A 27,183-nucleotide genomic window follows, 5' to 3' on the forward strand; every position below is an offset into this window, starting at 1 on the left:
TTGTTCTTTTGTGGTGATTCTTTGTTTCTATTCCTTATTCTTATTGGTTCTCCTCCTGAAATCCACTCATAATCATTCTTCTTCCTTCTTTTTTTGTCTGTTTGTGTTTTTTTCTTACAATATTTTATTTCTCTTTCCACTTTTATTCTTCTTTGCTCTTTTGTCATTGATTTTGCTTGGGTTTTTTGTTTGTTTGTTTGTGTGAGTTCTGTTTTCTGTGCTGTTTTGCTTTGTCCTGTCAGCACCTGTATGACAGTGTACAAGATGTGGCAGAGGTGGAGTCTCTCAGCCAGCCACCTGGCAGGGAGAACCCATCAACAAATGGGCCAAAAACAATCAAGGCCCATATACAACAGGAGAGCCCACATCACCACATAAGGGGTATTCCTAGAGCATCCAGCTCTGGAGATCAAGGAGATTACACCAGTGAGTCCCGCAGGACTCCTACCACATAAGGCCACCCCATGAAGACAGGGAGTCGAAGCAGATAAGATACATAGAAACAAACAAAAGGAGACAATGAAAAGAAACAACCCCCAAATGAAAGAAAAGGAGGAATCCCCAGAAAAATAGCCAAATGAAATTGGGGGAAGCAATTTATTAGACATAGAGTTCAAAGTAATGGTTATAAAGATGCTCCAGGAACTTAGTGAGAACTACAGAGAACTTAGAGGGGACTGCATCATCATGAAAAAAGGAATAGAAACCATGAATAAGAACCAGTTGGAAATGAAGATTGCAATATCTGAAGCAAAGAATACACTAAAAGGAATGAAAAGCAGGCTAGATGAAGCAGAGGATGGAATCAGCGAATTGGAAGACAAGGTAGAAAAATATACCCACTTAAAGCAACAAAAAGAAAAAAGACTTAAAAAGAACGAGGATGATTTAAGGAAACTTTGGGACAACAGGAAACAGAACAATATCTGCATCATAGGGACACTAGAAGGAGAAAAAAGTAAGCAAGGGATAGAACACCTGTTTGAAAAAAATAATGATAGAAAACTTCCCTAACCTGGTAAAGGAAAAAGTCACACAAGTTCAGGAAGCACAGAGAGTCCTGATCAAGCTAAACTCAAAAATGCCCACACCAAGACACTTTATAATTAAAATGGCAAAGTTTAAAGACAAAGAGAAAAATCTTAAAGGCAGCAAGAGAGAAACAGTCAATCACCTACATGGGAGCTTCAATAAGACTAACAGCTGATTCTCAACAGAAACACTTCAGGCCAGAAGGAACTGGCATGAAGTATTCAAAGTAGTGAAAAGCAAGGATCTGCAACCAAGACTACTCTACCTGGCAAGGCTATGATTTAAAATTGAAGGCAAAATAAAGAGCTTCCTGAACAAAAGAAAAAATGCTAAAGGAGTTCATTAACACCAAATCAGCATTGTAAGAAATGTTACAGGGACTGCTTTAAGAAGAAAATGTAATAGAGAAAGAGAAGTATGAAGGAACAACATGGCAAAGAACAAGTACCTATCAGTAATAACCTTAGAGGTCAATGGGTTAAATGCTCCAATCAAAAGACATAGGGTAGATGAGTGGATAAGAAAACATGACCCATATATATGCTGTCTACAAGAGACCCACCTCAGAACAAAAGATGTACACAGGCTGAAAGTGAAAAAAGCTGGGGTAACAATACTTATATCTGACAAAACAGGCTTCAAAACATAGGCCATAAAAAGAGACAAGGAAGGTTACTACATAATACTGAAGGGGTCAATCCAACAAGAGGATCTAACCCTTATAAACATATATGTGCCCAATATAGGAGCACCTAAATATATAAACTCTTGGTAGATTTTAAGGAAGAAATTGATAGCAATAAAGTCATTGTGGGGGATTTTAACACACCACTGTCACCATTGGTCAGGGCTTCCAGACAAAAATCAACAAGGACACAGTGGCCTTAAATGACATGCTAGATCACATGGATTTAATTGATGTTTACAGAACTTTGCATCCCAAAGCACCAGAATACACATTCTTCTTAAGAGCACATGGATCATTCTCAAAGATAGACCACATGGTGGGACACAAAATAAGTGTTAACAAACTCAAGAAAACTGAATCAGAGCCATAGAAACATGTCACAGACTGACAGCTGCAAAGGCTGGGGAGGTGGGGACTGGCTGAAGGATGGTGAAGGGTTTAGACAAAGAACATACGTGCATGACCCATGGACATGAACAAGGGCATGGTAACTGAAAACAATGAAAAATAAATGAATTCGTTAGCCCTGGCTGATGTGGCTCAGTGGATTGAGCCTTGGCCTGTGAGCCAAAGGGTCGCTGGTTCAATTTCCAGTCAGGGCACATGCCTGGGTGCAGGCTAGGTCCTTAGTGTGGGGTGAGTGAGAGGCAACCACACATTGATGTTTCTGTCCCTCTCTTTCTTCTTCCCTTCCCCTCTTTCCAAAAATAAATAAATAAAATCTAAAAAAAATGTGAAATGTCACTGAAAACTGGGACAATATGAAATTGTAGCTGTCACTGTAGCTGTAGGTAAATACTGGCAAAACAGACTGTAACAGCAAGAAGTCCTCTTTCAGTGCACCTGTGAGAGAAAACTGATTGATGTTTCTCCCTCCCCCTCCCTTCCCATTTCTCTAAAATAAGTAAGTAAATAAATAAATAAAATCTTAAGGAAAGAAAAATCCACATGTTGACGCCAGCCTTGCCTCAAAGTGCCCAACATTCTGCACGGTAAACAGGCCTATTTCAGGTTGTTTCAGTCCTATGAGAGTTTTCACTTCAGACAAAATTTGGAATATTCTCAAAAATGAATTGGGCTCAAGGAGGCACATCTTTTCATACTTTGAAAAGCTTAAGTGGAAAATCGGCTTACAATTTTCTTTTTAAAAGTGTTTTAGATTCATGATTCAGGTTTTGTAAATCAGCAGTGTCAACCCAATCGAACTTGCAAAAGATGATAAAAGGGTGTATTTCCTCGAAGCCAGAATATGTCCTGTAGCTTAAACGTGCATCTGGGTCTCCCAAAGAAGCCAGCATTTGTTGAAATCGTACATCCAGCAACAGCCAGAGTTCCCGGATCATGACATCTCTCCATATGAAGCCCTGAGGATGTGAATTAGGCAACATGTCATATTGTAAAGCTCATGTGTGTGTTCATTAATGTGTTTTTTGAAAGGAAAATGAAATCCATCTGTACTTCATATGCAGAAACGTGAGGAAGAGAAGCACTGTATGATCTCACTTATAGGTGGGATCTAAAAACACAGAACTCAGAGAAACAGAGTAGAAGGGTGGTTGGGAGGGGGCTGGGGGGGGGAGAAATGGACAGAACAGCCGGGCATGCATGTGCAGCTCAGACCGTGGTTGACTGGCACCAGCGAAAGCTCGCGTTTAGCGAGCAAACGAAGGCCTAGAGAGATTAGAGGAGTTGCTGCAGGTCGCTCAGCTGGCAGGGTTGGCGGCGGGCAGGGAGAAATTTACTTCCCTGAAGTGTCCGCCGTCCCTCTCCAGTTTACCGAACTGATGGGCGAGCAGCCCTGCTCCTGCCTAAAGTGCTTTCCTTCTGCCTCTGGTGGAGCAGCAGGCAAGCCAAACGAATAACTGTGGTTGTTGGCTCCGGGACCATTTCTTAAATGATGTTATTTATTATCTTTAGAGGGGAAGGGAAGGAGAGAGGTAGAGAAACATCAATGTATGGGTGCCTCTGGTGTGTCCCTTGCTGGGAACTGGACTATAACCCCGGCATGTGCCCTGACTGGGAATGAACCGTGATCCTTTGGTCCGTAGGCCCACACTCAACCCACTGAGCTGCACCAGGTAGACCATTTCTTCAATGGAAGTCTTGGGGCGCCCCTTTGTGGCTGTCATGTGAACTGCTGGCCCAGGCTTGGGCAGCGAAGTCCAGGCCCTGTGCCAGACGTGCCATGTATGAGTATGTCAGGATTGGCCTGTGAGCTGGGTGTTCTCGGCTTGTGTAAACGTGAGAAAACAGGGCTGAAGTCACAGTGTATCCGTGAAAAGAACGTTGAAGCTGGGCTCTCAGACCTCATTCCCTGAGCTACTGAGCTACTGCTGTTGCGCAGACTCCCCTTCTCCACACCGAGTCAGTGGTGGCTGTTTAAGTCAGACCCTCCATCAGGCTCCGGGACCGAGGAGTCATTTCTGGACTGTACTAAAGGCCTCCAAGTTTTTATCAAACCCAATATTTCCAACGATATTATCATCTCAACATTTAATTAACAGAACATTATTAACGAGATATTACATTTCCACTTTCATACTAATTTTTTTAAAAACCTACTACTTTATACTTGCATTGCATTGCCATTGAAACTGTAACCGAAACCAAGTTTTGGCTGCCTGCCAAGACGACACCCAGACTCGTGAGACAAGTGCTGGTGAAAAGAGGGCTCAGCGGATTGAACAGCAGCCTGGGAACTGCAAGTTTGCTGGTTTGAAAGGTCGCTGGTTTGATTCCCGGTCGGGGATCACGCCTGGGTTGTGGGGGAGATTCCCAGTTGGGGGCATCTGAGAGGCACCAATTGGTGTTCCTCTTCGTCTCTTGCTCCCTCCCTACCCCTCTCTCTAAAAATAAATACATAAAATCTTTTCCAAAAAAGGTTTCAAAAAAAGAAAAGAGGTTTATTCAGGAGTTGACAAACCTGAGAAGGCAGGAGGCTCGTGCCTCTGAAACCATCGCAAAAACTCAGGCTTCCCGGCCGGGGCACGTGGGCGAACTTGGGAGGCGGGGAAGGAAGGAATTGCTGACCACGTGCCCTTTCTCAGCTCAGCGCGGGGTGGTTTCAGTGTTCTTTCCCCTGCGCGTCACCGTGCAGTTTCCCCGCTGACATCAGGAGGCGCAGGCAGCCTTTCTGCTGGTTCGGATACAAGTCACTGTTGCTTGTCCGATCTCTTGCGCTCAGGACCATTCCCTGGTTAAGCAGGAGCTGCACTTTGCGTTACAAAATACTTACAAGGAAACACTTCACACATGAATCTTCTATGAGTTTGTCAGTACAACTTCTTCTATAATCACCATCTGATTAGCATATCACATTTATTTCAATTACGGTTACAAGGCCAGCCATACTTCAAGTGCTCGATAGCCACATGTGGCCAGTGACGACTGTACTGGACGGTGCAGCTCTAGACGTTGTCATACTGAAAACCACAGCTGCCGAGAGGGACCGGCCCACTGGCACAGGTTTCAGTCATCCGCCAGAGGTGCTTAGTGCTGGGTCTGGTTTCACCATTTCCTCTTCATCGAGGTGCTCACCCGTCATCGCCACCTTCTTGTGTGTGGAGTGTGTTTCATGCCTGTCTCCCCCCCTCCCATCCAACTGAAGCACCTGGATGGATTGCGTCCATCCCCTGCTGTGCCCTGGTGCCAACACCATGGACTCTCAGCAAAGATTGTCGTCAACTGCCTGCACCCCTCCCTTCCTCTCTCTTCAGAGGTGCCCGCCCCCACCTTTTCCTCTCTCAGCGGGGATGAGCCAGTGAGGAGAGTGACCAGGTGCCGAGACACAACAGACACAAAGAGCTGGCAGAACAGAAGTGTGACAAGCAAGAGTGTGGCTAAGAGTAGAGAAAGGCAAACACCCATCTTCAGAAGAACGAATGAACGCCTGACTTGGAAGGACTTCTGTGCAGTCGGCTGGAAGGGATGTTCTGAGGGGATACGACAAGAACAGCTCACAAATTCAACAAGCACCCCTCCTGCCCCTCTCACAGGAGGGAGCCCTGGGCGGGCAGACCTGAGCTGTGCACCTCACATAGCCCGATGGACACTCGGGATAAGTCCCGCCTTGCTAGGCTTCTGCCTTGGAGAGAAACAGGCTGCAGTGCCAGTGACACTGGCTCATCAAGTTTGCAAAGACAGAGAAAGTGTATCAAATGCAAGAGTAGCAGAGACATCTGCCTACACCTGAGGGAGGCAGCGATTGGAGGAAGGAGGGGGATACAGAAGCTAGAAGCCCAGAGGGCCTGGTGGGGCGGGGAAGCGTGAGGTCCCAAGTCCACTGGCCTGCTCTCCATTGCCCTAAGGACTACCCAGGGGCCCATTCACATTCTGGGTAAGAGATAAGGCAGCAGGCAAGTGGCCAAGTTCAATCCCATACACACTATGGATTTTTCATGGGAGGCCCAGTGGAAAAATTGTTTGAACCCCCTCAAGAGCTCCCCGAATTCAACCTTGTGTAAAGAATCTCAATCCCAAAGGTCGGTTTTGGAGACACTGGTGGCCTGGCCACAGAGGAATATCCACTCAGGTTACAGTGGGGCTGGAGAAACCCTCAGGAAAACCTTCAGAAATCCCCCTCCCCTGCAGGTAGCTGGCACACCAAGGATTCTAGAAACTGCTCAGGCCTTTCCGTCTTTATCAGCCCTTGCTTTTTCGTGATCCTCTCTGTGCTCACGGCAATCGATTCTGAGCAAGCTCAGGAGCCCGCCCAGGCTGACACATGGTCTCCCCACGGGGAAACTTCATTGGGAGTTTCACTGTGAGTAAATGGCACACCTCACTAAGAGCTCTACCTAGATGGGCTGATAGTGGCCCTTAATAGCTATTTAAAAATAGCTACTGATGCTCCCTAAAATCATGTGAGAAACAGGTTCTGGCTGGCTGAAAGGCTAAGCCTCACGTGTTGTGCCTCAGTTTTCTGCTCTGCACAATGAGGAGAGACCCCAGGACCTCTCCAGCTGCCTACCACCAGCATGCTTGCCCTCTCTGTGCCTGGCTACCCAGTTCTAGACAATTTATAAAATTCTCTTGTGGATACACCACAAGGAGCCCTGAGGCAGGTTCTGGGGTGGGGGCGCAGAACTCTGGATCTCAGAGTGAGATTCAGTCTGGAAGCTTCCTGGAGCACACCTATGATGTTTCCTGGGAGAATGGGAGACTGTGGGCTGTGGGGAGGGAGAGAGAAAGGAAAGGAGAAAAGAAGCAAATGGGGAACAAGCCTGTCTAGAGGCACTGTCCTTCAACGGAACACCTAAGATGCTGGATAATTTTTAAACACACCTGTTAAAATATGGCGGAAAGGTAAGGAAAATCCTCCAAGGCCAGAATGCAAATCCAGAGGTGAGGGGAGGCTGCAAGCTGGTGTTGGGAACCGCTCTGCCTGGTTTCAGGAATTGTAACTGCCCCGCCCCCATGGCTAAGGTAGAGCGAGCGACCTCCAGATTACAAGCCACAAAGGAGAAAAAGCTTGTCTCTGGTAGCAAATGCTGCCTCGGCTTCCTCCCCCTACCCCCAAAGCATGGTAGATGTTGATGACGGGTAAGACTTCTCACAGTGAAGGGCAACCTAAGCCAGACACGATCACTTGGGAGACCATCATGGAAGGACTTGGGGGCAAAGAGGGAACAATGGACCCTTGCCCCCAGCTATGTGACACAGCCCGAGTCCCCATGTCCTCTGGGAGAAGCCCTTCCCAGCTCTAATCCACTTAAGCCTGAAAACCGGATGGGGAGGGGTGCAGCAACTTGCCTTGCTAGAGTGGTATCTGATATCCGGGATAAACCTGGCATAAGAAAGAATTCCTAAAAATCCTATGAAACCTGCTTTGCCAAGAGTGCTTTCATTCAAATGTTAAGGGTCTGAGCAGGAAATGAGTATGTCTCTCAAAGTTTCTACAAACCCTTCCTGACAGACACTGACTCAGACTAAGCCCTCAGATTTCTTTGAAATGTTATCTACTGTTTGATCCTTGCTGACCCGTATTCCTGTGTATTACAACCCAATAAAAGCCTCTGGAGAAAGGGGCTCCTGGCCTTTTTCCTCTGAGAAACTGGCCACCTCTCCTCCCCAAGCAGATCATGTCTTGGTAGTGTTTACTTTCATCCGTGGCGGATGGGGGAACTTGAGGGTGAAGTCGCCCCCACATGCTGGGGGCCCCCGTGGTTCCTCAGGCAGGGGGCCTGGTCTTCACGGGTCACACCCACACATCGAGCAAGATGGAGACAGACCCTGGGCTGGGGAAGAGGGGGTGCTGCCTGAGGCCTGTACAAATCTTGTACCCCCTTCAGTGCCTCTCTTAGCTCCTCCCCTAGAGAGCAGAGGCTCTGGCAAAGCCTGCACTGTAATACCATATTGAGACGTGCAATTCCAAGGAACAGAGTGAAAGGAAAAGGGAAGTGAGGCTGGAGAGAGGAAATCAAATACAGAGTGCTGCATCACTGAGCTGGCCACAGCCTCAGGAGAAAGTACCTCTGGTCCCTGCTCCTGTGGCCACGTCTGCTGAAGACCCATAAACCACTGCTTCTTGGAGCAGTTGGCTGTGAGGCCAAAGTGTAGGAGGGTGCAGCCAGGGGGGCCCCAAAAGAATTTGTAATGGGGTCCAGGACTCAGGGCGTCCAGGAAATATTAAAAATATGGGATGTCCTCACACCCACAAGTCTCAGCTGGGGGGATGGGATACATGGAGCAGGGCCATTGAGTTGTTTTGCATAGCAACAGTTCCGCAGATAACCTCTGGAATGGTCATTTAACATATCTATAACCTTTAACTGGTTTCATAGATATGTTAAATAGCTGTGGCCATGCTTTGAGCCAGGGAGAAGGGAGTGACTTCCACCCAAGATGTGACTGGGAGGCAACTCCCCAGCCCCTGTTACAGCACCTGCGTGAGAACTTGGAGATGACTGGCTCCACGCCATGGGGCCACGCCTGCCCAGACTCACTATGGCAGCCTAGTAAAGCTGGGAGGTTATGGGAGTCCTGGCGGGTGTAGCCCATTGTGGGAGAAGTGGGAAATGGGGCTGCAGAGGAAGATGGGCATAGGGATTTAAACGCAGACGCGGCAGCCATTGAAGAGAGAACCACGTGCTTTTGGCCAGAATGGGGATCCCGCAGCCCTGTGAGAGAGAATCACCATGTAGCTTTAGCAGAGAACCACCACGTGGCTTTGGCAGAGAACCATGACGCGGCTTTCTATTTCTTTTCCTCAGATACCTTGAACTGGGCAAAGGGGAAAAGAAGGACTGTGTGTGTTTGTGGGTGTTTTAAGGGGCTTTGGGATTTATTTTTATTTTTATTTTATTGATTATGCCATTACAGTTGTTCTATTCCCCCCTTCATTCCCCTCCACCCTGCACCCCCCACACCCTACCATTCCCCCCCTTTAGTTTCTGACCATGTGTCTCAAGTTCTTTGGATTCTATATTTCCCATACTATTCTTGCCCTCCCCCTATCTATTTTCTACCTACCGTCTATGCTACTTATTTTCTGTACCTTCTCCCGCTTTTCCTCCTCCCACTCCCCTGTTGCTAACCCTCCATGAGGTCTCCATTTCTATGGTTCTGCTCCTGAAAGCTGTCCTTTTAGCTTGCTTTTGTTTTAGATGTGGTTGTTAATAACCGTGCGTTTGCTGTCCTTTCGCTGTTCATATTTTTTATCTTCTTTTTCATAGATAAGTCCCTTTAACATTTCATATAATAAGGGCTTGGTGATGATGAACTCCTTGAATTTGATCTTATCTGAGAAGCACTTTATCTGCCCTTCCATTCTAAATGAAAGCTTTGCTGGATAGAGCAATCTTGGTTGTAGGTCTCTGGATTTCATGACTTGGAATACCTCTTTCCAGCCCCTTCTTGCCTATAAGGTCTCTTTTGAGAAATCAGCTGACAGTCTGATGGGAACTCCTTTGTAGGTGACTGTCCCCTTAGCTCTTGCTGCTTCTAGGATTCTCTCCTTCATTTTAATCTCGGGTAATGTAATTATGATGTGCCTTGGTGTGTTCCTTCTTGGGTCCAACTTCTTTGGGACTCTCTGAGCTTCCTGGATTTCCTGGAAGTCTATTTCCTTTGCCAGATTGGGGAAATTCTCCTTTATTATTTGTTCACATAAGTTTTCCACTGGTGGCTGTGTCTTTCCCCCTTCTGGTACCCCTATAATTCGGATGTTGGAACGTTTAAAGATGTCCTGGAGGATCCTAAGCCTCTCCTCATTTTTTTGAATTCTTGTTTCTTCATTCTCTTCTGGTTGGTCATTTTTATCCTCCTTCTGGTCCACTCCTTTGATCTGAGTCCCAGTTTCCTTCCCATTACTGTTGGTTTCCTGTGCATTGCCATTCATTTCAATTAGTTTAGCCTTCATATGTTTCTCTAATTTGTGACTAAAATCAACTAGTTCTGTGAGCATCCTGATTACCAGTGTTTTAAACCATGCATCTGAAAGTTTTGCTATTTCTTCATCACTTAGATTTGTGGGCTCTGGGGCTTTGAGATCTTCTTGAGCCATTTTCGGTCTGTTTGCGCCTATTAAGTATGAGGAGCGGAGCCTTAGGGGCGGGGTGGGGCCTCCAGGGCGGGGTCACTGGGTTGTGACACTGTATGTGGTGGAGGGGTCAGAGTGGGGAAATGGCGTCCCCCTCTCCTGCTTCCCCGCCGCTGAGTGAGGAGCGGAGCCTTAGGTGTTCACCAGGGTAGGGTCGCTCAGGTCGCTGGGTTGTGACGCTGTATGTGGGGGCGGGGTCAGAGCCAGGAAAAGGTGGCTGTCTGTGCTGCCTCCTGTCGCTGGGACCTGCCCGGTCTCACTGCCCACTCCCTTGCCAGTTTATCTGCGCAGGAATGCGCGACCACAGTCAACCCGCCGCCCTTCACCCTCGCTGGATCTGCCGGTTGCTCACTGGGTCTGCCCTTTGCAACCCCACGCCTGGGATCCGCGCACCTGAGTTCATCTGACCAAGTTTTCCTGTGAAAACCCGCTCCACCAGCTGCTGGTTTCACCCCTCTTACCGGTCAGGCTGAAGAATTCGTTGTTATCGGGGTTCCGAAAAGTTCAATTTTCTGTGTTCTGGCTGTGTTTTCTGTTGCTAATATTTAGTTGTCTCTAAACTTGGTTGTGTGAGAAAGCACAGCGTCTCCACCAATGCCTCCATCTTGGCGGAAGTCATGGACTTTGGGATTTTGATGAAGACATTAAGTCATTACTCTTAAGTCTGTATAACCTGAATAAATAATTCCTTTCCTTTTCACCAGTCTGTAACATGGAGAGCTATGATTCTCTGGTGAAGGGAAAGGTGAACCTAGTACAAGGGGACCCCAGGAGGAGGGGGGGTCAACTAGGTAACATTGTGGGACCCCCTTCCCTGGAGGCCAGTCAGGGAAAACTATGGGAGACCACATGTGCAGCAGCTTTAAAATGATAAACTACTTGTACATGCACAGTAAAAGCCTGCCAAGACTAGCCAGGAAGGATCCGTCTTATAAGAATAGAGTCCCTCCAGTCCCTGAGGTCAATCTCAGCTTGGAGTTGGCCTGCTCCCATGTTCTCGGCTATAAACTCTGGGTGTTCAGTTCAATTCTTTGTCCCCATCACCAAGAATCTGGTTACCTGTGCCCACCTGTGACAAAAGGACAAGAATCTGATTCTCAGGCCCTGCTCTTCGCCTATGTCTCTTTGGTCAACATTTCCCTCTGGGGGCACCAATTTCCTTGCTCTTTTAGGTTGTGTAACCTGGGCACTTTGACTAGCTGGTGGGAAAGCCAGAGGCTCTGGACACAGGCAAGTCAGACCTAGAACTGCGCCCCACGTCGATGGTGGGCAGGCCTGAGGCTTGCCCTCATCCTTAGGGAGGCTGTGCTAGAAACCCCAGGCTAGGGAGGTGTCAGCTTGGCCTTTACAAGGGTGTAAATTGCATGAGTCGCCACTGGGGGGTGCTCTGGCTAGGACGCAGCCAGTGTTCAGAGGCCATGTTGTGGTAAGAAATGTCCGAACCCAAATAGAACTTGTATAAGTTTATTTGAGCCTAAATGACAATTGCTGGGTAGCAAAAAAAAAGGGAATTTTGCGGTTTATTTTTTATACAAAAATAATACAAAGTTGTTTGTATTATTTATATTTATAAAATTATTATATTTTTATACAAAAATAAAATAATTTTTTATTTTTTAGAATAAAAAAAGTAGGCATGGAGAGGATTACATGAAATCTGATGGGGGACTCAACACTTGGAAAATTTTTAGTTTTAAGCAATAGTTCATAAGCTTAGTAATTAATGCAAGTAAAAGGCTATTGTTTCAGGAACTGAAGGGAGGACACACCCGGACTCCAGGAGACCACAAGCAGTTCTACCTTTGTGCCCAAGTGGGACTGCAAGCCATCAAGATGGCATCTGAGCTGTCGTGTTCCAGGGAGAGACCTCCATGCCCAGGACACAGATAAGAGTCACCAGTCAAGGGTGAAAGAATGCTGCAGATTTTATCTGATTAACTTTCCCCCTGAATTCCAAACCCCTTACCTCCACTTTTCTTCCCTTTGTAAAAAGTGTTGGTTTGACATGAAATATAAGACGGTCTTTTAGGGTATGAAACTGGCCATCTTCTCAGATCACCGGCCATCTGAATGAAGTGCCCACAGTCTCTGCTTATTGGATCTGGTGGTGACCGGGCAGCACAAACGTCAGCTTTTCCAGTTTCATATCTATGGACACTTAGGTTGCTTCCATATCTTAGATATTGTGGATAATGCTGCAGTACATAGGAGAGCATATCTCTATAAGGGGGTGCAGCCAGGACCTCCCAAAAAGGGATTTGTAATGGGGTCCAGAACTCAGGGTGCCCAGGAAATATTAAAAATATGGGATGTCTTCACCCCCACAAGTCTGAACTGGAGGATGGGACACACGGATCATGGCCATTGAGAGCTGTTTTGCATAGCAACAGTTTCACAGATAACCTCTAGAATGGTTGCTTAACATATGTATAACTTTTGACCGGTTTCACAGATATGTGAAATAGCTGTGGCCAAGCTTTGAGCCAGGGAGATGGGAATGACTCCCATCTCGGATGTACCTGGGAGGCAACTTCCCCTGGTTACAGCACCTGCATAAGAGCTTGGAGAAGATTGGCTCCACGCCACAGGACCATGCCTGGAATTACAATGGCAGCCCAGAAAAGCTGGAAAAAATACAGGAATGCTGGCAGGTGTAGCCAATTGTGGGAGGAGTCAGAAATGGTAATGCAGAAGAAGCTTGGCTTTGGGATTTAGACCCAGGTGGGGCAGTTGCGAAGCGGGGGATCATGCAGCTTAGGAAGTTGGAAGGCAAGATGTAGCAGCCATGCAGAGCTCTCTCTTGGCAATTTGGAAGAATGCAGGAGAGGTGCTGTAGGAAGGAAAGGGGGGAAGGGACGTGTATCAGCGACACGGCTGATGGTGCTGGGAACCAAGGGAGGCCTGACAGCCAAGCACGGACTACTGGGGAGAACCGGGGGCTGCCTGAGCCACGGACTCTTTCTTTTCCTGAGATACGGTACCCCAGACTGGGTAAAGGGGGGAAGGAAGGACTGTGTGTGTTTGCGGGTGTTTTAAGGGACTTTGGGATTTTAATGAAAACATTAAGTCATTACTCTTAAGTCTGTATAACTTTCAAATAAATAATTCCTTTCCTTTTCACCAATCTCTGACATTGAGAGCTATAATTCCCTGGTGGTGAACAAGGCAAACCTAGTACAGGGGGACCCCAGGAGAAGGGGGGGTCCGTTCGGTAACATTGTGCGACCCCTTCTCTGGTGGCCAGTGAAGGAAAACCATGAGAAACCACATGCGCAGTAGCTTTACAACTACTTGTACATGCGCAGTAAAAGCCTGCCAAAACTAGCCAGGAAGGACCTGCCCTTTAAGAGTAGGATCCCTCCAGACCATGAGATCAATCTCTGCTTGGCATTGGCCTGCTCCCATGTTCTCTGCTATAAACTCTGTGTGTTCAGTTCAATTCTTTGTCCCCATCACCAAACACCTGGTTACCTGTGCCCACCTGTGACACAGCTGGCCCAGGACGCTGTCTGGTAACATTGACTGTTAACTATCCTCTATCCACCAATGTAAAAGAAGTCCTGTCTCTCCATTTTACTTTTTATCCAGTCTCGGAGATTTCCCGACTTGCTTCCTCCCACTTCCCCAATCTCTCACCACTGGATTTCATGTAACCCCTTCCACCTCCTCCTGTGATTCTACTGCATAAAATAAGGGGTAAAACTGCCATTTTCTGGAGCATTTTCTCAGCGCATTGAGATTCTGCTTCCTGGCCGTTGCTATCAGTTTGGCTCAAGTAAACTCATGAAACATTTTTCACAGGTTCGGACATTTCTTACAGCAACAAAAGGGAAAAGAAAAAATAGCTTAAGAAAGAAAACAACCGTTTTTGGTTATTTTAAGTTGTAATAATTTTGAGAGGTGGAAAGAAGGGAGAAGGGTAAAAGAACCAGAACCTCAGCCATCTGTCTCAACGGGAAGTCAGTGAAATATAAAAATTGTGAATTGAGAAGTAGCAGGATAAACACACTATTTAGAATCAAAAAAATATTTTTCATCGATTATGCTATTAAAGTTCCAGTTTCCCTCCTTTGCCCCCCTTCACCCAACACCCCCTTCCCCTCCAGCATCACCTCCCTTACTTTGTGTCCACGGGTCGTGCAAATAATTTCTTTGGCTTCTCCATTTCCTATATTGTTCTTAACTTCCCTGTCTTTTTTGTATCTACCAATTTGCACCTCTTAATCCTGGAAACTTTTCCCCCATTCTCCACCTTCCCCCTCCCCGCTGATAACATTCCATTTCTGTTCCTGTTCTGCTTGTTTGCTTAGTTTTTTTTTTTTTTGATTCAGTTGTTGATAGTTGTGAATTTGTTGCCATGTTATTGTTCATAGTTTTGATCTTTTGCTGATATAGTTCCCTTTAGCATTTCATATAATAATGGCTTGGTGATGATGAGCTCCTTTAGCTTTACCTTGTCTGGGAAGCACTTTATCTGCCCTTTGATTCTAAATGATAGCTTTGCTGGATAGAGGAATCTAGGTTGTAGGTCCTTGCTTGTCATAACTTTGAATACTTCTTGAGGGTAAGTACCAGGGAGGAAAAACAGTTTAAAATATTTCTGGTGGATTTTTTTTCTAGAGTATCAGACTACTGTGGGGATTGGGGACAGGAAACAGCTGTATTTTATTATTAACATTTAGCACTATTTAATTGTTTGCTTTTATTACTGGAATAGAAAAAACCTTTATTATAATTTTTAAATCTCCTACATACCACCTCCCCTCCTCCCCAGGAAAAGCATATGAATTACCCTTTATGTGTTCCATAGGTCAGAAAGCTATTTTTATTTCTGCTCTGATGTTTATTCAGAAATAAAACTATTTTGATGTTCTCAGTGACCCTCTGACTCATACCTAGAAAAGGGTTAACATTTATGACCTCAGAGATTTTCTAGATCTCTCTTGTTCCTGTGAAGGACTTTGTAACTCTCCCCTCCTTGAATTTCCCACCTTCTGCTGGTTTTCAGGGCAAGAGAAAATGCCAATGCTGGTCCCACACCAGGTAGTGGGCATGGTGTTTTGGTAAGAGTGTTGAGGTGCGACTTCGTTATAAAGTGGTCGATCAGGATGAGGGTTCTGTTAAAACAGTCATGCAGCTCCTGCTGAGGTTCACTCCCTTCGTTCTGATGTTATCTTTCAACTCGCCTCCCTCCGACGGACATCTGTGGTTTTGCTGCTGGCATGAGCGCTCCCCACATCTGCAAGGAGAGCTCAGCCGGAGCTGAGCAGAGCCTTGACTGATTTGTTACAGAATACATGACTTTGATTACTAGCTGGGAGGCACTAAATCATGGTTACAATTTAACATTTTAGTGCAGGGAGAGACTTAGGAGGAGCAAGGAGAGGAAAAGCAGAGCAAAGAGATGGGGGAAGGATTACAGACCTGCAAGTGGAAGATCCAACATAGATCTTTCCAGTCGGTGTCCTCGAGTTGGCCGTCTGGTTTTTGTCCGCTTAGCCTTATTCCAAGGTCAGGCTGTTTCTTAGATTTACAAAGGAACCGAACATGTTGATTCTAGTGAAGTATACTTAGAAAAGAAACTTTTAACATGTAAACTCTAGTTTTGAGAGAAAAAAGCAGGTTAGAGTAACTAGCTGGATTTAACATTATTAAGATTAATGTGAGTAGCTTTCTATAAATATAGTGTATTCATATTTATTCCCCGTTACACGATCACTGTCAGCTTTGTAAACCACCAGGCTGTTCCTGCAGCCTTCTTCCTGCCATTTCCTGTGGCCAGTTCACCCCCATACTTGGGCCGTCCCCCTTCATTTCAGACCAGAACACCCTGGACTCCCCAGTGTTAGCTGCTGGAAGGAGGTGTTTGTCCAGTATCTCCAGAATGTCACAAAGAGATTCGCTGTGGTTCCGTCTGGACCATTTGTCTATATTCCAAAATCATTTCTAGTTTGTCTTCTCCTCCCTTGTTCGCTGCCTTCTGAGCGATGATGCCGATTATTCTCTGGGGAGCTCATGCAACTGCGATCGCATTGTTACATGCAACAGGTTTCTTTCTTCAGCGGTCAGCTCCACATCCATCCCTGCGACTTTCACTGATTCCACCACTTCGTCACAGGGCTCAGCCTGAGGACCAGCTTCGCGGGGTACACCAGGTCCTCCGATCAGGGGACAGTGCCTGCAGCTCCGCTGGGGTCCACTGGGTGCTCAGAAGCAAAGAGTGTCCTCGACTCTCTCAGCCTGTCCCTCCCTGTTGGAGTGGCACGTACGGGCACCTCCATCCTTCTGGTTCCTTTTAGCCATCTATTCATTCACTTTGGTGACGTCTCTTCACGTCTTTTCCCCACCTTTTAATTGGGTGGTTTGGTTTGAGAGCTCTTTCCCTATTCTAGATACTAGCCCTTCATTGGACACGTGGTTTACAATTATCCCACAGCCTCCCTAGCTTGTTCTTTCCCCGCACCCTGCAGTCTTTTATAGAGCAAAAGTCCTTTATTTCGAGGAAATCTTATTTTTCAAGTTTTAAAAATTGTGCTTTGAATAAAAGGGAAAAAAAGAATTGCAACCTTAATAGCATGTTTCAGCCAAAAAAAAAAAGGAGGGAGGGAATAAAAAGCAAAACTAGGTGATCAAATGACAATCTTATGTTCTCTTTACATTGTCAAATGCTGGAGTCATCAAATGATTCCCTTACAAGAACACACTTAGATGATATATTCAGGTCAGTCCTCCCCAGGTTATTAGTTCTTGAAATGTTTCATTCCAATGATTAGAAAAACCCATTGTATTTAGTTTGCTCTGCCGATCATACATGTCATTCATTGGTCCTGTTACAGCAGAACTGATTAGTATTCACATGTCCACTAATCATTGCTAGGTCATACCGAGAATGTGCAGAGACCTTGCTAAACCCAAGGGCGTCGTTCTGTTTACCGAGAGTGCGGGGTCTGGAGCACTGCGCTCAGTACCCACCACTTCCTGTAAGTCCAGAGGTCACCCCCAGCCTTTCCAACAACAAAAAAAAAATGTGCTTTTGGTGACAGGTCTAAGAACTCCCTGCCTAGCCCTGCATCCTAAAGTGTTTCTGATTTTTCTTTCTAAAAGTTTTACATTTAAGTCTGTGATACATTTTAAGTTAGTTTTGTATAAAATATATGCTGTAGGTTAGGGTTGATGGTTTTTTTTGCCTGTGGTTGTCCAGCACCATTTGTTGAAAAGATTGTTCTTCCTCCATGGACTCGCTTTTGCACTTTTGTTAAAAATCAGCCAGGCGCACTCAGTGGCCCCGACCCTTGGCTCTCTGGCTGTGCCGTTGTTCTGTGTCCCTCTGCCCACTGACGCCACCCAGTTTTGTTTATAGTCGCTCCGTAAGTCTTGAAATCAGTTTCGTCTTCTTTTCCTGACTTTTCTCTCTTTTTCAAAATTGTTTTTGATTTTCCAGTTCTTTTGCCTCATCCTGAGGAAGTCTGGAGTTCCAGAGTTACAAAGGCTTCCAAAACAGGGTTGAAAAGTGTTTCCTCCTATACTCTGGAAGAGACCGTTTGGAGTCATTCTTCTTCCAACATTCGGTAGAATTCTCCAGCGACACCATCAGGGGCTGATGTGAACATCAACAGAAGTCATCCTGGTCGGAGTTTCTTAATTTGGAGTTTTAAAAACTTCCTCTAAGTTTTCAAGCTCATGGGTGCACAGCGGTTTCTAGTGTTGCCTTACTCTCCTTTTGGTGTCTTCGGGGTCTGTAATAATACCCCCTGTTTCGTTCCTGAGGCCGGTGATTTGTGTCCTTTCCCCGCCTTGGTTAGCCTGGTCGAGTGTTGCCGATTTTACCCACGCTTTCAAAGAACTCGATTCTTTCTCTCTTTTCAGTTTCACCGATGTCTGGTCTCGTCTTTCTCATTTCCCTCCTTTCACTTGCTTTGGGTTCAGTTTGCTAGTCTTTTCTAGGTTCTCGAGATGGGAAACTAGATTATTAGCCGCCACTTTTTCTCTTTCCTTATGTAAGCATTTAACGCTTTCATTGACCTTTCAGCGTTGCTGCAAGCTTCTAATGGCACAAATATTAAACAATTCACTACTGTCTCGAGGGAGCCTCAGATTCTTTCGGGGGGATTTCACTGTGTCTAGTGGGAGGAATAAGACAAAGTACATCTACCCAACTGTCCTGGAGTGGAAATCCAAGTGTGTTTTTTTTTGTTTGTTTTTTTATCTTTAGAGGGGAAGGGAAGGAGAGAGGGAGAGAAACATCAATGTATGGTTGCCTCTCGTGCGTCCCTTGCAGGGAACCGGCCTGTCACCCTGGTATGTGCCCTGACTGGGAATCGAACCTCGATTGTCTGGTTCGCAGGCCCACGCTCAATCCACTGAGCTACACCAGCCAGGGCCTAAGTGCATTCATCTTTAAGCAGGCCACTTTTCTTCACTTTTTTTATGTTCAAAGGAAGAAGAGTCTGACAAGGAAGGGTGGTTAAGAAACAATAAGGCTGCTGTTCTGCACCTGACAGCTTCTGATGTAGGTACGAACTCGTTTTACAGGGAGGAACACGTGGACCCCTTCCCGGGGAAGCCCCAGGTCTGTGGGACCTGCATCAGGAGTTTTATTGGGGATACATTCCACTTAGATGCCTCCAGGGGAACCGCCGAGCAGCAAGCTGCAGGTAAACCAAGTGTAAGGAAGAATATGGGCGAAACAGACCCGGGCACCAGAGGCCTCTTGAAAGTATGGAAGCCATAGGAATGGACGGCTCTATCGAGTAGGGTCGACAGAGAGGAGAAGCGAGCCAGGGCTGAGCCCGGCGTCTCCCAGTACAGACTGGACTAGGTAAAGGATGGCTGTGTGTGCAGAAGCTGCTTTGATTTGTTGTTGGTTTTTTTCCCAGTGAAATCAAAAGCAAGACTATCCCCCAAGAACGAGGATGGAAGACCACTGGTGAAATGGTTGTCTGAAATGGTCGGCTGGGAACCTGAATGGACCAGGCACGTTGAATAGAATCTTCTAGAAATGTGGGAAGCCTGCTTGAGGTTTACTGTCAGAAACTGAATGCCAGGTGGGAGGTTGCACGCTGCTGTGTGGGCGCAGGTGTGGCACGGGCGGAGGTGGTTTAGGAGAGTCGATGATCAGTGGAGGAACTGTGGGAGGAAGACTGTGGGAGTTTTCAGTCTTCCCCATCCAGTGTCTTTTCTGCCTCCCCAGACCTGGGTCCTGTTTCCAATGCTGGTTGAATTTTCACTGGTGCTGTCCCCGTCGCTTCGCTCCCTGCCCACCTCCCTGCCCTCCTCCCCATTGGCCCCTCTGGGCCTCAGTCTTCCTCCTCCTCTTCCCCTCCTGCCTTCTCTTTGGGGTTCTCCTGCCCACACACCAGCTCAGCCAGAAGTTCTGGAACCAGTACTTCAAATGGCACAGTAATAATGACTTTTTGGATTTGACCAAGGCTCTCCTCGGCGTGACAAGCTTGAGCTGCTTTTTCTTTAAATTAATTTGTTTCATTGTTGTTCTATTACAGTCGTCGCAATTTTCTCCCATTGCTGTCCCCTGCTCCGCCCACCCCTGGTTCCCTCAGTCCATCCCCACCCTGCTGTCCATGTCCCTGGGTCATTTATCGAGATGCTTTTCTTGGAATGCAGGCTCACTGCAGCCAGAGGAAGTTCTGTTCCGCCCATGAATGTACTGTGAGCCTCCCACTGTTCATTAGGTCCACTGTGAGACGTGAAAGTCACTTCTCTGACACTCCTTCCACTGTCGTCTGGAGGGAGCTTTTGTCCAGCAGAGGAGAGTGTGGCTCAGGTGAAAAGGATTGTGTTGGACATTAGGACACACCCCACCCCACCCCGTCTCCCTCCAAGCTAATTCTTCCAGCTTCTGGGGGTGCTGCTGGCAGATAGGCCCCTGCTGTTAGCCCTCTCAGGAATTGTTTGGGCTGAACAGAGACACCTAGCCACAGGTCAAGCCCCTTCTTGGGGCATCCTGTGTGCCATGACAGGTGACGACCAGGGTATAAATGCCCAGCTTCCTCAACCCAAATGGAGACATCTCACAAGGGTCAGAGCTCCCTGTGGGGTGAGCTGAGGCCTTCCCTGAGACCACATCACAGCTAGACTTTTCCCTCACCCTGGTTCTTGCCTCTATCCCCTCCCTTCCGCAGGTGCTGACCCCTGGAGTACCCCTTAATGAACTCCCTGCAGCATGAACTTCATCTCAGAGTCTGCTTCCTGGGACACCCAGCCTGTGGCAGTTGGTGCTGGGAGTAGCCTGAAAAAGTAGATGCTGAGATGGGGTTTGATTGCCTTTAGAAATTGTTTTCTAGGCCTAGCACTGAACCCACACCAGCCCCCTCCAATCAGCCCTTCACGGAGTTCCTTGCCTTCTACAAAATCGTAATTGCATGTCCTCTTCTGGGTCTCGGGCCCAAATCCTTCATCAAGTGTAAGTCGAACCCACATTTGCGCCTCTCAACCCCAGTCTCCAGACCACTGTCCTGCTCCTTGGGCGAGCGTGAGGACAGGTTGGTTTCGCACCTGCTTCTGTCTTGCTCACTCTTGCCTGCTGGGCTGAGAGACAGAGGTCGGGATTCAGGGCTGCCACGCAACTGGAAATTGTAGGGGTAGGGATGCCTAAGAGGAGGGAGGAAAGGCTGAACCCCCAAATCTGTGGGAAAAGCCTCCTCCCGGTCTCGCCCTGCCCCTCAGCTAAGGGTTGTTTCTTCAGACTGAAGGAAGACTGCATATTATGTGATTCTATTCACTTGAAATTCTAAATAGAGACATCGATAGAGATTCAAAGTATATTAGCAGCTGCTTAGGGTCGGGATGAGGATGTTTCATTGGTCTTTAGTGGGACCCTGGTGCTGATACTTTTTAAACTCCCCCACAAATTTATAAACTGCTAAGACAGAGAAATAGTGATATGTAGAGTGTGTAAGAGTCATAAGTGTTATTCATTGATTTTGTAACTGTTACTTACAGAAGACAGCATGGCTGAGGAGTGAATGACTGCATGGAGAAAGGATGATGGCCGATCTAATTCTTTGCAGCCTAGGTGCTTCCAGGAATGGGAGGCAAGAAGGCTCTCAGATGTTGGCTCAGGTGGCCATGGAGTGTCTGCAAGGAGATCAGCCCCCAAGTGGCTCTGAGCTCACCCGCTCCACCTACCACCTGCCCCTTGGGACACCTGCCCCAGTCTTTACTGTTCTGTATGCAAAGCTTGCTATGGGGCTGCTTTAATTTAAGGGTTAATTGATTTCTAGCCCTTCTAAGGTTTGGATGGTGTGTGTGTGTGTTTCCTTGCTTTCTTGCAAGACTTCCTGTTTCTGCAGAGATTCATTCCCCACCACATTACCTCTGAAAGTCAGGGGGCACTCATGCAAATCTGTCAGCAACCGCAAAACACCATTGCTTTACACTCCTCTTTTTCTTCTCCGGGAATTTCTCCACCGAGTGCTGTCTGAGTTCGTTCGTGTGTCCTTCCGGGTCAGCTGACATTTGACATTTCTGATGGGCTCAGCTTCCGTATCTGTTGGGTGTGGCCACCTCTTCAGGCATCAAGCAGTGGAGATACAGGGGCTACACTTTCAATTTATTGGACAAGCCTTGAACACCCCATCCCCACAATAACAACAATCCATCCCATTTTTAAGGAGCACCAGGTTTTCCCAAGCACTTTCAGCTGCACTAACTTATGAAGTCACAAGATCCTCATGCCCATGTTGCAGGGGAAGATCCTGACCCCTTGTCAATGTGTGTTCTGCAGACAGCAGTGCAGGCATTGCCTGGGAGCTGGTTAGACGCACAGAACTGTGGGCCCGGACCTGCTGGATCACGGTCTGCAGTGTAGGAGGACCCCCAGGTGATTCGTGCTCACAGTAAAGTGTGGAGGTACTAAGAGCTCTGGAAGGTTTGCTGATTCTTCCAGAGTGTCACAGAAACATGGTGACAGCGGGGACGAGCACCCAGGCTCTGAGACTCCCAGAGGAATCTTTGTTGCAATAATGCTTTACTTTCTGACGGAAGGCACGCCCGTCCTTCAGGGTCAGCTCATCTGCCATGTCCACATTTTCATCTGAAAAGTCCAAGCAGAATTGGGCACTTCCACTTTGCTCTTGAAGCCCTTGACTGGCTCCTCTGTCACAATAGTGATGCATTTTTCCTCAAGACAAGGCGGAGGAAATGGAATCGCCAAGCGTCTTCTTGGGGCACCACTGGATCTTCTGGAAGAGCTATATCACTTGAGGTGAGCGTTCCTAAGTGACGTGGAAGCAAAGGGAGTGAACTTCTCTGCAAAAGGAGGAATGAATTTGTGTTGATCCTGAGAAGGAGCAAGACCAAGGCTAAGAGGGAAATTAGGAGCAGGGAGGAGGAGAGAGTTCCAGAACCTCATGGATGCAGTGCAGTGAATCCTGGTGGGAGCGGATTGCTTTTTTTTTTTTTTTTATGTTACTTGCTTTATTTTTATAATAATTTTAAATTAAGATATAATTTACATACAAAGTACATTAATTATCTACTGCTGCATTAAAAAGCACCCTCAAAACTTAACAGCTTAATAAAACAACAAACATTTACTATCTCACACAGTGCCTGTGGGTCAGAAATCTGGAAGTGGCTTGGCTGGGTGATTCTGGCTCAGGGTTTCTCATGACCATGACATGGCTGTAAAGATGGCATCCAAGCTGCAGTCATATGAAGGCAGGACCAGCCATTTCCAAGGTCTCTTTCTGGTCATCAGCAGGCTCCAGCTACTCTCCGGTTGTTGAATTGAGGGTTTTAGTTTCTCTACACAAGCTGCCTGAGTATGCTAAAGACATGGCAACTGGCTTCCCCGGAGCAAGTGATCCAAGACAGAAAAAGCATGAAAGCAAGATGAAAATGGAAGACACGGTGTTTTCTACAGTCCAGTCTCAGAAGTTATGGGGCATAGATCACTTCTGCTGTTTTCTAAGGGCCACACAGACCAACCCGGGTATCACGCAATGCCAAAAAGCAGGGATTATTAGTGGTCTTCTTAGAAACTGGCTTCCATTATAAATTGCACAGATTTTAAGTGCACATTTGATGGGTTGTGACAACTGTACACACTTATGTAACTATTACCAATCAAAAAATATTTGTCAGTCTAAAAATTTTCTCATGCTCTTTTCCAGGCAAGCCCTATCCATTTCACCCAATGGAACCACCATTTTGATATGTTTTTAACCATAGAATTGTTTTGTTAGTTCATATCCTTCATACAAATGGAATTGAACTGTAGGAATTATTTTCTATCTGGCTTCTTTGACTCAGTATTATCTCTGGATTCATCCATGCTGGTAAATGTATCAGTAGCTCCTGCCTTCTAATTTTAACTCATATTCTATTGTACAAATGGACCACAAATTGCTCATTCATTTTCCTGTTGACAGACACTGCGTTATCTCCAGTTTGGAGCTAATAAGAGTAAAGCTGTTATGAACATTCTTGTGTAAGTCCTTTTGTGGGCATATCCTATCATGTGTCTTGGTTTAAAAGCTTGGCTCACAGGGTCAATATATGTTTAATTTCATTTTTAAAAATTGCCAGTTTTCCAAAGTAATAATACCATTTTACATTTTTCACCAGCAACTTATGAGAGTTCAGTTGCTACATATACTCACCAACATTTAACTTCTTGTTTTCAAATTTTAGCAATCTGATGGGTATGTGGTGGTATCTCATTTTGGTTTTTGTATTTCCCCAATGCTATTGAGCACCTTTTATGCGTTTAATGGCCATTTGTAAATCTTTGGTGAAGGATTTGATCAAGTCTTTTTCTCAGTCTTAAAACTTGAGGGGTTTTTTCCAGCTTTACTTGACAGATATTTATATAACACTGCATTTAAAACTACAGGGTACACATTTTTCTCTAGTTTACATGCAAAATTTTCCAAGATAGTCTTGTACTAGGAGAAAACCTCAATAAATTTTAAATATTTAAAGTTATATTAACCATATTTTCTGACCACAAAGATACTAGAAATCAAATATAGGAAAAAGAAACCACAAATATTTGGAGATTACACAACAAGCTACCAAACACCCAATAAATCAAAAATCGGATTGCTTTTTGTTTTGTTTTTAACTCCAAAGCCTGCAGGTACCACCAGTTCCCTGCGGTGTAACCTTGACAAAGGCTGACCAGAAGAAAAGGTAGCATTTGTGTCCTCTTGTTGTGAGCTGTTGGGTGTTAATGCATCTTATATTTTCTGAGACCTACCTCATGCCAGCCCTGGCCTTGGGCATAGTGAATGGAGACCGAACAAAAGAGGAACCACTGTAATAACATAATCAATAAGATATATTTTTAAAAAATGTGATGAGAGTCTAGGGGGATGACAGCCCAAAGAACATGAGTATGGACGTAGACAAGACCTGCCACAAGGAACCAAGGTTTCTGGCAGCCCAGAGGGGAAAGGATTTAATTCTGACAGCCCTGAGAGCCCTGGGTCACTTTGGGTAGCTCACTTCATTTCTTCTGAGGACTGACAGAGGTGAGAGAAGGGGCTTGGATGTCCAGGTGGATATTATAACCTAGACTGGCACCACTCCTTCCCCTTTAAGAGTGTGCAGATCTTGGAAAAGTTACCTGGAAAACCTGCCTGGTTGTTCTGAGGATTGGATTTACTGTAAGTGAAATGTCAGTGTGGCTGGTTCAAGGTGTCTTTTAGGAACTGTGGCCTTTGGGGACCCTGGGAATATCTAAAAAGAAGACAGGCTGGCAGGGATAACATTGATGTTACTGTGTCTTCTGGCCGTCAAGGAAGCCAGGACAGAGCTGTCCCCAGCCCCTCTCCAAAAGGGGTCTTCTGAACCAAGCTTAAATAACACAGATAAAAAGAATACACTAGTTCACAAACTCGTCTTGTGTGCAGGAAACAGGAATGAATATTATCAGAAGAGAGGACTTCAGGCTAAGACGTAGGTGTAAATAGACAAGTTTTGCCTCCTTGCACAATAGAGGGATCACAACTAACCTCAAAACAAACCAATTAGAACTGCCAGAAAGTTGAACTGTATGCAAGTCCGACAACCAAGGATTTAAAGAAGAAATATTCATCCAGACACGTAGGAGGACACGGGGAGCCAGGGTGAAGAGGACACAGTGAGGTGGCAGCTGGCAGAGTGGGCAGCCCCACATTCATCTGTGGTGGATAAAAACCAGGAGGGCCACCTGGGGACTGAGCAATCCCAGCCCCAGGCCAGACCACACAGCCCAGGATTCCAGCACCAGAAAAAAATAAAGCCTCATAACTTCTGGCTGTAAAAACCAGTGGGGTTGGGAATAGCGGAAGAAACTGCTGGTCACAGAGGAATCTGTTTAAAGGACCTGCATGGACCTAGAACATATGTAAACCCACCTGCTCTGGGATTCAGCACCAGGGCAGCAGCTGGAAGGGCACCAGTCACACGTGGGAAGTGGGGGAAGTGACTAAAAACAGGGCAAGAGCTGAGCAAATGCTATTATTCCCCTCTCTGACTCCTCCCTCACATGCAGTGCCACAAAGCAGTGAAGCTGGTGAATGCTCAAGGCTCTGTCCCTTATAGCATAACAGGTGCACCAAGACAGGGAATCAAAGCAGCTCTACCTACTAAACAGAAACAAACATAGGAAGGCTGCCAAATTGAGGAGACAAAGACATATAGCCCAAATGAAAAAAACAGAATGAAACTCCAGAAAGGCAACTAAGTGAACTGGAGATAGCCAACCTATCCATGCAGAGTTCAAACCACTGGTGTTAAGGATCCTCAGAGAACTCACTGAGTACAGCAAATGCATAAGGGAAGAAATGAAGGCTACACTAAGTGAAATAAAAATATACAGGGAACCAAGAGTGAAGGGAAGGAAGCCGGGGTTCAAATCAACAATTTGGAACAAAAGGAAGAAATAAACAGTCAACCAGTACAGAATGAAGAAACAAGAATTCAAAAAAATGAGGAGAAAATAAGAAGATTCTGGGACATCTCCAAACATGCTAACATCAAAATCATAGGGATGCCAGCAAGAAAAGAGAAAGAGCAAGAAATTCAAAACTTATTTGAAAAAATAATGAGAGAAAACTTCCCTTGTTTGGCAAAGGAAATAGACATATAAGTCTAGGAAGCACAGAGAGTCCCAAAAAAGTTGGACTCAAAGAGAGATACACCAAGAGACATCATAATTAAAATGCCAAAAGTTAAAGCCAAAGAGAGAATCTTTTTTAAAAAGATTTTATTTTTAGAGAGAGGGGAAGGGAGAGAAACATCAATGTGCAGTTGCCTCTCACATGCCCCCAACTAGGAACCTGGCCTGCAACCCAGGCATGTGCCCTGGGTTAGGAACTGAACTTGGTTCACAGGACAGTACTCAATTCACTGAGCCACACCAGTCAGGGCTAAAGAGAGAATCTTAAAGTCCACAAGAGAAAGGCAGAGAGTTACCTATAAAGGAGTTCCCATAAGACTGTCAGCAGATTTCTCAAAAGAACCTTTGCAGGCAAGAAGGGACTGACAAGAAGTATTCAAAGTCATGAAAAGCAGGGACCTACACCCAAGAATACTCTATCCAGCAAAGCTATTATTTAGAATTGAAGGGCAGATAAATTGCTCCCCAGATAAGGTAAAGCTAAAGGAGTTCATCATCACCAAGCCATTATTACATGAAATGTTAAAGGGACTTACCTAAGAAAAAGAAGATTAAAACTACGAACAGTAAAATGACAACAAACTCACAACTATTAACAACTGCATCTAAACCAAAAAACAAAAAAACAAGCAAACAACTATAACAGAAGCAGGATCACAGAAATGGAGACCACATGGAGGGTTATCAGTGGGAAGCGGGGAGGGGGAGAATTTGGGAAAAGGTACAGTGAATAAGAAGCATAATTGGTAGGTATAAAATCGACAGGGGGGTGTTAAGAATAGTATAGGAAATGGAGAA

The 27,183-nt window shown here is 46.0% G+C and overlaps 1 protein-coding gene across 2 annotated transcripts in view; it reads left to right on the forward strand.

The window, feature by feature from the left end:
- Positions 1 to 12,990: 12,990 nt before the first annotated feature.
- Positions 12,991 to 27,183, forward strand: part of CCR8 (C-C motif chemokine receptor 8) — a 33,738-nt gene continuing 19,545 nt past the window's right edge. Inside the window, exons 1-2 of one of the 2 annotated variants that reach the window (XR_008392313.1) lie at positions 12,991 to 13,236; positions 18,792 to 19,023. The gene's annotated coding sequence lies outside the window, so the exon portion shown is untranslated. Of the gene's footprint in view, positions 13,237 to 18,791; positions 19,024 to 27,183 lie in introns of those variants that run through there. The other variant, XM_053668992.1, reaches the window with a different exon arrangement.

The sequence above is a fragment of the Artibeus jamaicensis genome, unplaced genomic scaffold, assembly GCF_021234435.1.
Source record: "Artibeus jamaicensis isolate MK-2021 breed Jamaican fruit bat unplaced genomic scaffold, CSHL_Jam_final contig_519, whole genome shotgun sequence".
NCBI lineage: Eukaryota > Metazoa > Chordata > Mammalia > Chiroptera > Phyllostomidae > Artibeus > Artibeus jamaicensis.